Source organism: Glycine soja, chromosome 19, assembly GCF_004193775.1.
Source record: "Glycine soja cultivar W05 chromosome 19, ASM419377v2, whole genome shotgun sequence".
Taxonomy (NCBI): Eukaryota; Viridiplantae; Streptophyta; class Magnoliopsida; order Fabales; family Fabaceae; genus Glycine; species Glycine soja.
The window spans coordinates 36,464,231-36,475,828 of NC_041020.1; the positions used below are offsets into that span (position 1 = coordinate 36,464,231).

General features: G+C 32.9%; 1 long non-coding RNA gene across 2 annotated transcripts; it reads right to left on the bottom strand.

Moving 5' to 3' along the window:
* Nucleotides 1–5,266: 5,266 nt before the first annotated feature.
* LOC114399891 lies at nt 5,267–10,964 on the bottom strand. 2 transcript variants are annotated; one of them, XR_003663858.1, is made up of 6 exons: nt 10,528–10,964; nt 9,511–9,736; nt 8,965–9,175; nt 6,773–6,850; nt 6,504–6,537; nt 5,267–5,558 (listed from the first exon to the last, which is right to left on the bottom strand). It is a non-coding gene; the product is annotated as an uncharacterized LOC114399891 (long non-coding RNA). The 2 variants fall into 2 exon arrangements; XR_003663857.1 differs by lacking the exon at nt 9,511–9,736 and having other exon boundaries at nt 10,528–10,958.
* Nucleotides 10,965–11,598: the final 634 nt, after the last annotated feature.

The following is an 11,598-nucleotide window of genomic DNA, read 5'->3' on the forward strand; positions in this document are numbered from 1 at the left end:
TAGCTAGATTGAAGATGTTATTTTTTGTGCACATCCTCCACTTACCATTTTTTTTACCATGACTACATTTGACAACCAAGCGATGTAATCTACTTCTTTGGTAAATTGGGTCACCATTAGTTTGGAAACCTCTTATCTTATTGCCTAACACCTTTCTTCCTTCAACTTTTTTTTCCTTTGACCTATGGTTTTTTCGTCTTGACATATGGATAATTTATGGTAATGGAAGGTCGGATCTATGCCTGATATGTCAGTTGCAGACCATGCAAATAGGTCGACATACACTCGAATAACTTGTTGTAAGTTGTTCTTATCTCCCATTGAGAGTTAGTTGCCAAGTTGAGTAACTTGTTCCTCTTTAATGTTGAGTCGAAAGGTACATGTTTCTTCAATTGGTTTAACTCAATTGTCATCATTGGTTCTTAGGTCTTGCTTTAACTCCTCAGACCTTTCAACTCCTGCCATAATCTCTACATAATGCATGGCTTGACATGACTCATCGTTCATTAGGGGGCTCAGCTTAAGACTTTCCATATAGCATTCTCTGGTTATTCTTTGGTCGGCATGGATTGTGATGATGGACCTAGTGTTTGAGGGGAACTTCATGGCCAAGTGGGGGGTGGACACTATGACACCCAAAGCATTTAAAGACAGACAACCGAGAAGTATGTTGTAGGAGGTGTAGGCGTGCACTATCACATATTGGGTTTTCAAACCTCTTTGTTGGGGTTGCTCATGATTGAACTTAGTGTACAACCATGTACACTCTTTGGTTCCAACTATTTCTCTGGTGAAGTCGAATAGTGGGTCGTCATGGGGAAGGAGCTCTGAGTCCGGTATATCTAACTGCCTAAAAGTGTTCCAAAATAGGATGTCGACCAAACTCCCTTGGTCGACAAGTGTCTTTCTCACTATGCAGTTGGTGATTTCTACGCTTATCACAACCGCATCATCCTAAATCAGGTCTATTGCTTTGAAGTCAGTTGAAGTGAAGGTAATAGGCAACATGCTCGAAGCTTTGTGTGGGGAAATTATATTTACTGACTGAATCTGTTGTAGATTCCTTTTTTGAGCCGAGGCCATTGCCCCTCCTTGGATGAATCCTTCTGTAATAGTGTTGATGACGCATCTCAATTGATCAAGGGATTTTTCTCTTTCTCCCTAGACCAGCTTTAACTCTTATGTCTCTCATTCTGAGAATGGTGAATGTGATCCCTATCTCTTCCTTTGTCTTGTTCTTTCCTATGTTTATTGTGAGATGTTAGGGTTTTATTTCACGTTAGATTCATCTTAAAGGCCAAGTGTAACCCAATCATGATGTAATTACTGAACTATCGTCCAAGTCGTCTCCCAAAGGAATACAGAAGGGATTTCATGTAATTATTTAACTAAGAACTAGGTTTTAGTATTTTTGTTTTGTGATTATCATGAAATAAATAACATAAAATAAGTTACAATAAAAATTAAATGACGATAAAATAATTAAGTAAAGATAGAAATACTAGACTTGGATGGTGACATCGATCTTGATGAATGAATGCCTAGGTTTGAACTTGGAATTTGCTCGATCCATCATAACTTCATAATTCTCTACTCATCTCTCCTACTCATCTTCAATTCACTAATATATTATTCTACCTCAGCTCCTGCATAGTCGCAAATTTTAAACTACTTGCCCGATACCCAATCCCTTGGACATACTCACACAAGCAATTAGTATTAATGATTAAGAATTGGCGAGGCTTAACAAAGATTATTCTATCCCTAGAGATAATCCCAATTAAGTACTTGATTCATATTCTGGTTTCAACAAGGATCGCCAAAGCGCAAGTCAATTCTTGAATTCATCTAAAAGATGACCAATCAAATAAAAACATTAAGTACAGAAACAAATAAAGAACTCAAGATGAAGTATTGAATTGATATAATTAAAGCAAAACAAGGTTCATCCTTTCTTGTCCTAGGTGGAAGAAATTGCACTCATAAAAATAATACAATGAAACCTAGAGTGTCTAATAGAATAATGGAGGCGTCTAGTAGGTGAAAGTCTAAATTATAATTCTAAAAACTGCTTGACACTTCTACATGTTATAATGAATGCCTAGCCTTTTATTTATAGAATTGTAGCTATGCTTAATTAAGGAGATAATTACAAGAAATTACAAATAAATAATATCTCTAATTATTTCAAGTAATTATATTCTTCTTCAGCTGGTTTTTCTTGAAAAATATATTGCTCTTGATTTTCCAAGCTTTTATCTTTAATTTATGTGATTTCTTCTTCCTGAACTTTCTACTAATTTTGCTGAAAAACAATAAAAAAATCCATTAAAAATAAGTAAAACATAAACTTCTACCTAAGACAAAGTAAAAACTAAATTTAAACCTGATTTGATTCAAAACAAGGCCTAAAGTTAACTAAAATGTTACAAAATGCATATGAAAATCTGGTATATTTGACATTTATGACAAGACCGATATGATTGAGGCTCGTGGACAAAATCCTTCAAGTGTCCCAACTTGATGAGGTCTTCTATTTTGTCCTTTAGAACACTGCACTCCTCAATTAAATGTCCTCGATTGCGAAGATACTTGCAACGTTTGGAGAAATCAACCTTGGGGGGAGTGTTAGGTCTTTTTGGCATGGCTAGGATTTTGGTAGGCAGAGCTTGATCTAGGATATTATATCTGCTTGCACTAGGGGGGTATAATGGGTGTAACAAGGTTCTCGAGGCAGCTGATTCCTTTGATCCTTCATCCTAGTCTTGTTAAAGTTAGGCTTGTCGATCTTCTTCTTGGTTGACGTAGCCACAACTTGAACTTGGTTCTTGTATTCGGTCAATTCCTTCATTTGCATGTACTTGGCTGCCTTGCACTACAAGTCGTCCATGTCATAAGCGAGCTTTTTACATATGCTCTTCACAAGGGTTCCCGACCTTAATGTCGTTATCAAGTGGTGCACTACAACTATTGGGTCTAGGTTTCAGATATTCAAAGCTATCTTTTCAAAATGTTCCATGAATGTCTGAAGTGATTCTTTCTTCTCATATCATATGTTGACTAGAGCCACTAATGTCAAATGATAGGATTGACTAGTTGCGAATTGGACTTCGAATCATGCGACTAATGTATCAAAAAAGTCAATGGTATTAAGGTGTAGTTGGGTGAATCGGTGCAGGGCCTGACCTTTCAAGGATGTGAGGAAGAAAACAATAAATAAATGACTAGTTGCAAATTGGACTTCAAATCATGCGACTAATGTATCACCCGAGTGTCGAATCCACATGGACTTTGTTTGTACTTAGGTAAATGAATATTTAATTAAGAAATTTTTTTAGAAAGGTAGTAGAAAACAATAATTTAAATTGCTGAAAATTAAATCAAACAAGAAAAAGAATTAAACATGAATTAATTAAAGATAAAAAAGATAAGAAAATCCAATATTATTGCAGAAGAAAATTCAGAAGATGAGAATGTTGGGAACTTAGCCTACTAGAGCTACTCTTTGATGTAATGTTAATGATTTTTCTCTATTTATAATTATTCCAATTTACACCTGCATATATTAATATACTCTAACTTTGGTCTCTCGCATGAAAGAACCTAATTTATCTATTTTCTCTCCTAAATCCTTTTGCAGAGCTAAAATAGTAAATTGCATTAAGAATAGAAATGTATAACAAGCTAAATAAATATTAACCTATCCCTAGTGATGACTTTATTTAGATACCATTTCTCAGTTCTATTAGAAAATAATGTTTCTCAATGTTACCCCTAAAACTTACCGTGCAAATGGGTGATCAAGCCACAAGCAATAATATTAAGTGCATGAAAAGATAATGCAAATGTAATATTCATAAATAGATAGGAAGAAAAATTATATTAAGAGTAGTTGACTGCCAAGTTCCCAACAAAGGAGGTTTAACCTCTCATTGTCATGGAGATTTTACAATTGCAAGAGGGAAATATTAAGTAAAGTGGGAAAAAGATAATAAAGGGAATGGAGGGAATGAATGACTCCCAATGCTTGTTTCTTTTTCTTCTAACTTTTGCATTCTATAAGCAATTGTATTCTCTTGAAATTTCTATGTGCCTTTTCCTTCTTCTCTCTTCTTCTTTTATAGGTGCAGATTAGCGGACTTCTGAGTTAGTCCGCTTTCCTTAATTAGTATGTTTTCCTTAATTAGTTTACTTTCCTTAATTAGTCATGTTTTTCTTAATTAATCTGTTTTCCTTAATTATTCCTTATTAATACTTGCAAAAGGAACTTTGACGCTTAAGTAAGAATTTGGCTTAGAGCAAGAAATATAGATCATAAATGTGTATTCAATGAATAGTGGTCTTTACCTGGGGGTCCTACTCCTTTTATTCAATGATCTTGGACTTTGTGTGTACTGATTACCATCTTGGTAATTCATCCTCTAAGCAAGATTAAGTGGCCTAATCTCACGATTGTTAGTGATTGCAATTATCACCCCGCATGGGTTTGAAAGGGTTCTTGACTACCCTAGCCTAATACCTATCCAACTTGTTACTTTTTCCTTTAGTGGGGCCGAATTGATACTCAATGTCCAATCTAGTATAGGATTAAAGCGCAAAACAATAGATACATACTTGCATGTTAATGCTCTCCCTCTAATCATCCATGACTCAAATGAAATATTGAGAAAAACTTCCATAAAAAGTATTGCATCATCACACTTGATCAAGTAGAACAAAAGCATCATAAATCATAATCCATTGATAAAAGCTTATATTGAACGCAATTTGAATCCCAAAAAAATAGAAAATATGTGAAATAAAAAATGAACAAACACAAATGATATGAGAACATATAATAAAGTATGGAAAAATAAATTGTAACAATGAGTATGGGAAGAGAATGACGTACCCGTTGTGGGAGAAGAAAATATTTGAGAGTGGTGAGAGACTCCAGAATCATTGATAGTTTGCGGTCATTGAGATTGTGAATGGGCGTTACAAATGAAACCAAGTTTTTTAAATAAAAGGATAAGGATGAGTCAATTACGATTTGAAAGTAAGTGTGGTTATCTTTTGAGTCAATTACAATTTAAAAAATAAAAAGAAAGGTAAAAAGGAAGAAATTGCACTAGAAGAAGCCACATGTCAAAAACATAATGAGTCAGTTACGATTTAAAATGTATAGTATATTGATGATTGATATTGATTAGAAGAAAAAAAATGATTTAATTTTTAACCTAAAATCTATCACACTAAAATATACCAATATTTTTAAAATAACATATTAACAATAAAAACCTAAATTAAAGATCAAAATCTTAACATAACAAATTAATAATACTTGCATAATGGACTTAAGCGGGTTATGCGGGTAGTCCGCAAATCTTCGGATAAAGTCCACTAGGCCTGCATGCTTAACAGGCTGGACTCAAAAACTTGATATAGCTATACATATTTTTAAAAAAAGACTCATTATCCCCAAGGTCCACAGGCTTAACGGGTCGATATGCATATCTAGATCCATATATCCACCCCTATTGTTGTGCTATTCTCCTTGTATTATACCCATGTGCCACCTAAAAGAGTTAAGACAATAAGCCAACTAAAGAGTTAATATATTATCATTATATAAATTAGATTTTATACATGTGCGATGCATGAATTTATTTAAATTATATACTTTTATATTTTTATTTTATGTATTTTTTTTAAAAGTTTAATAGTTGTGCATTGTTAGTATAAAAAAATTTAAACTCTCAACCAATAATAAATCATTTTTAATATGACTTTTAAAATAATTATTATGAATATAAACAAACATATCATATATGTTGATTTTTTAATATTCTAAATCTTTTTTGTCATTGTTTCGATAGACAATTAGTCGTGAAAAATCTCGGATTTTATTTTCAAAAAATGTGAAGATTGCTCAAAGGAATCAACTTAGTCATGAAATGGGAATCTAGTGGACTGAGGATTTGGGGAAGCATACGAGGGTCCATATTTTTAATAAAAGGGCCTATAGGAGCACTTTCCAATTTATACTAACAAAGTTCATCACCTCTTAGCACATGTCACTACTACAAAAAAGGATTTCTACGTCGGTTAAAATAGATATTTTACATCAGTTATTTATCGTCGTTGTAGGAGATGTCGTGGAAAGTTTACATTTTCTACGACGGTTCAATAGATAACCGTCTTAGAAAAAGATATCATTCTAAGACAGTTTTTAACTAAAAACCGTCTTAGAAGAGTACCTTTCTAAGACGGTTCTTAGGTAAAGACCGTCTTAAAATGATACACTTTCTAAGACGGTCCTCTAAAGAACCGTCTCAGAATGCATTTTTTTAAAAAAAATTAAATATTGTTTGTGGACATTCTAAGATGGTTTTTTGAAGAATCGTCTTAGAATATATTTTTTTAAAAAAAATAAAAAATATTTTATATTATTATAACTATCCACATCATTCGCAATATAATTTTTTGAATTTATGCCAACAGTGTCCCATTACCAAATGTACCTTGCACACTATGTTAAGGCTTCCACTTTGTCCACTGCAATATAAATAAATAATAATCACAATTATACTCATTAGAAGATAACAACAATATCACAGAGAAACACATAAAGGAGTGACAATATTATGCAGAGAACTTTGTCTACTGCAATATTAGAGAAAATGATCAGAGAATCGTTCTTCAATCACAATCAAATACATTTAATTTAAAGCATAAAAATCATACTTAAAAACTGCATCTAAGTCTTGTAAAATAAATGTTTTTTTCCTACCTTATAAGCCATGTCATTTCTTGGAATTCTAGGATCCCTCGCTAGTATAAAAAAGTGAGTAATATTAAAGTCTTCATCCTAGTAAAAAAAAACACAAAATGAATCAACTTAACTTTAATCTTGAGATAACCAACAATATGTTTTTTTTGTTGTTAAACAAACATGTCTTAAAAGCTGAAAATGCTGTAAAAGAATGAGCAGTAAGAAGTTCAATCATTCTTTGGATATCCATGCACGTGTCTGCTAGAATGTCAAGGCCATATATATCTACTAGAATAAGCAGTAACAAGTTCAATTATTCTTTGGATATCTATGTTAATGATAATGACACAATTAGCTGTATAACTAAAACTTAAGCTTTATACATACCAAACATATATCAATTATGTTAGTGATACTAGTTGCATTTGGTTATATATGTCATAGATATATTAATTAACTATCTCTAAAACAATCCTATTATACAAAGTCGACTAAAATATAAAATAATTAAAAGTTAAATTTTATATCTACCAACATTTGTTATTAATTTCTTAAAGTTTGAAGGTCACACATGTTAACAAAAAATCTCATATATCATTCTTTTTTTTAACATAAAAATTTCAATCTTTCTCAATTTTTGTTTTAAATCTTACTTTATGTTGGATATACTATATTCTTAAAAAAAATCCATAACTAGACCAATGCCCTTTTACCCTCATTATTTTTTGTCCCTATTTTCACGAGAAATAAAAAAAGACTTATAGAGCTTTAAAATGATAACATCTTTACTATTACTGTAGCTCAAAATAACCTGTTTAAAGAAAACAAGAAGAAATGATTCAAGGCATTCTTTATTCTCCAACAAGCGATGACAGTCACAATTTTTTGAAGAATAGTTGGAGCCACAAGCTAATGCTAAAGAAGCATGAAGTACTTTACAGGAGAAATTCCAACGAAGAGCCAATATATGTGTCATTAAACTTCAAATTCTAAAATGTGAGTTTGAGTTAATAAAAAAGAAGAGTTCTAAGATAGTAAAAGACTATTATACAAAGATAAAATAAATATTTAGTCAAATGAGAACATATATAGCAAATATTCCTGACAATAAAATTGTTAAAAAAATTAATTTCTATTACAATGCAATTGTGACTATGATTGAATATGCCAAAGATCTCTTTATTGGTGATGGAACTAATAGACTCAAAGCATATGGACAAAGATTGAGTAGGCGTAGTAAAACTGTATTAAAGATTTGTTTCAAAGCTCAAATTGTAGGATCAGAATAAAGAACACAAAAAAAAAAAGAAAAATGGTGAAGAAATTTTTGAAATAAAAAGAATTTTAGAAACTTTTTCTAAGACCAATATCCTCCTTGTGGCATTTGCAAAAAGAAAATTCACTTGGAGAAAGATCATCAACATCATAGAAAGCCAGTGTCAGTACTGCAAGAAATTTAGACATATGGAGAAATTTAGATAGGAGTAATTCCTATATGTGCATTCAAAATATGTAAAAACTAACATTGAGGTTTAATTTGCAGCCATCTTAAGCATGGTCATGTGTAAAAAAAAAATAATTATTATATAATTGCCAACCTGAGGGTGGCTTATTACAGCTTTGAGATCCTCTTTTCTCACACCAGGTAATCCTAAGAGGCAATGGTTAATTAGCAACTGCACCTCCCCAACAATGTGTAGCTTGTGTCCAAGAAGTAAATCCTCTTTTCTAATTAATTCTCCTCTAGTTACATAGACTAAATAACCCTTTTACTATGTCTCAGGTTACTCCTAAGCTTCTTTTTTTGGGTATCAATATACTTACTATAGTTTGGGTAAGTATAAAATTTCAAGTTCTGTTAACTTTGCTTAACTTTTACTGTTTTAGGCTTATTAACTATAATTTTAGCTATAGGTATAGTATTTCTAACTTGAACCTTAACTTTTTAAGAGTTCAGTGACACCAAGGAAAAATGTTTAGAAGAATTAATTGAAAAAATTTGAAATTACAAGGAAGTAATATGTAACATTCCCTTATGTGTCATTTTATGTACACCTTTTGATGATTCCTTATAAGGCAAAAATATATACAACAACAGTCGGTTCCATATATTATAAAACCAAATGCAATGTTTCATTTATAAATAGAAAAACCAAAACTTAAGCAATAATGAGGGAGAGGGAAACATGATTTGTTGTCAAATTGCTTACATGTGGCATGTCTTCTCCTTTTGTGAGGGAACACCTTTTTTATGCGCCAACGATGGTAATCAAGAATTTGAAGCATTCCCCACTTGCATCCTGGATTCTTTTGTAATTTTCTTAATAACCATAGCTTAAGAGAAGAAGTTCTCTAACCTTGTTCTCAAATCTTCGCCTGAATGAATATGAACAAGAAATACCCACATGGATATTTTCAAAACTGTATTGCAACAATACAACAAAGAAACGGAGAGTAAGAAACTGAAAATCTTACTCAACATATATAAAGTTTTAAGCATAAAGGATAATTTGATAATCAAAACTCCTTAGCAAATATTCACACGAGCACTATCACAAATAAATCACATGTGTGTAATAATAGTAGTCACAATCATTTCTAGACAAAACAAACTAAATGTCTCTGAAATTACTTTAACTAATGTACTTTGAAGCAAAGTCCTCACACAAAAACAAAGATGTAACTTACTGCTATCATAACATGACTACATGACATACTTGTGCATTTTAATAAATTCACATATATATAGTAGGCACCTGAGCTAAAACCCATCCAATAAGCCAATCATTGATGAGTTTTCCTTGTTCACATTATTCATCATTGGACCAAAAATACAAGAGAGAATGCAAGGAGAGGCCATAGCCATCGCAATTAGGAGTCTAAAGCACATATTGAAGAGAGAATGCAGGGGGAGGCCTTTAAAGCAAGGACTCCCAGGACTAACTCTCAATTTAGAATCAACATGTTCAACTCCAACAATACCTACATTCAAGGTTAATAATGTATAAATATTGAAGAGCAAACAAATAGAAATATATAAAAGCCAAATTGGGTCTTAGACATAATAGGGCAGAAAACTAAATACACTTTCAAGATGTATTTGATAATGATTAAACAATGGTTAATGATCTTTTTCTCCTTTCTTACATACTTTTTTTCTTTATTATACAGAAGTTTACCCCACCCATTTGCAAATTTAGCCAAGGGCTGGAACTTGTAGGTCCTATGGTTCCTCATCCAAATGCAGTCAACTCCAAACAAGTAATGTGCTTCAATTACTTCTAGACTCTGTGAAGAAGTATAAGAAATTTACCGTATAACTATGAAATTCATACCAACAAATGTTTATAAGAGTACACTAATTTATAAGAATGACTTGCCAAATAAACTCCTAATATGATTTTTTAAAGGATTTTTGTATTTATTTTTTTTTTTTGAAGAAAAAAGAAATACTCTGAAAGCTTTTTTTCTTAAGCATGTATGTTGAAATACTCGATATAGATGCTCTAGTTATTTGCCAAAAACTGGTAAACTTCCATATCAATAAAGATTATGGTGAGGCTGTAAAGATACAACAACATTCATTAGGGAAAACACGAGTTTGGTAAAATAAGGGGGGCAGGGGTTGAGGAAGAACCAATTGCTCACAGAGTATGCTAAAACACCTAAATATTCCACACACAATTATTGAAACAATCCAACATAGAGAAAAATTTTCTTTGGTGTATTATAAAGCAAAACCAAATGACTTGGAAGATTCTACTTTCTTATACCATTCACTTGGCAAGTTCGTTGCGGATGAGTTTGTCCTGGCAACCATGTTTGTGAGGATTGGGGCTTCACCTTAGTGTACTTACGAGTCTTGAGCCCACAGTCAGGGTTCACCCATAAGATGTTCTTCTCAAGCACTGTCAGCATCTTGTCGTTGAGGTCGATTCCGATGACGGTGTGGATCTTATGGTTGCTCGACATCGAAGTGCAGAAAACATAGGAATGTGAGGAGACAAAGAGAAAGAGAGAGTATGGTTTGTTTCTAGGGATTTTGGAGCTGTGTGAGGAGAAAAAGAGAGAGAGAGAGAGAGTGACGCGACGAAGAAGTCAAGGCGCCAACTCCCTCAGCTCCCCCAACGCCGTGATGAACAAGTTGAGGCAACGAAGAGACATAGGGCCAACACGCTGCCCGATAAAAGAGAGAGAAGGGAGAAATTAAAAATAATAGACATTCAAAGACGGTTTTGGGAAACCCGTCTTTGAAATATTCACAATATTTACAAAATTGTCATCATTATGCAAACAAAGACGGTTTTTTTTATGACCGACGTAGATACTGGGTCGTAGAAAATAGTTTTTTTTAGTAGTGTGGAAAGCAAAACCTATATCCTTTGCTGGTAGAGTAACTAACAAAATCTGTTTAGCAAGCTCTTTCGGTCTGTGTGGCAATCTGTGTTACTTCCTAAATCTATTTGTGAAGATATTGATAAAGTTTGTCGTAGTTTTATTTGGGGTGCTGGGTATAATGGCAGGAAAAGGCATTTAGTAGCGTGGGACACTATTTGCAACAACAAAATTGATTGAGGTTTGGGGTTGAGAAAAAGTAAAGATGTCAATAAAGCTAGCATGATGAGAGCTAGCTGGAGATTTTGTGGGGAAAGTCCTCCTATTTGGGCAAGCATGATTCATAATAAATATGGTTGTGGATCTGAAGCTTTTCCCATGGTGAATAGGCAGAAACCAGGAAGCAACTTTGGAGGGGTATATGTGCTGTTTGGGATGATTTCGCTAAGAATATCATTTGGAGAGTGAGAGATGGGAGGTCCGTTAATTTTTGGAAGGATTATTGGGTA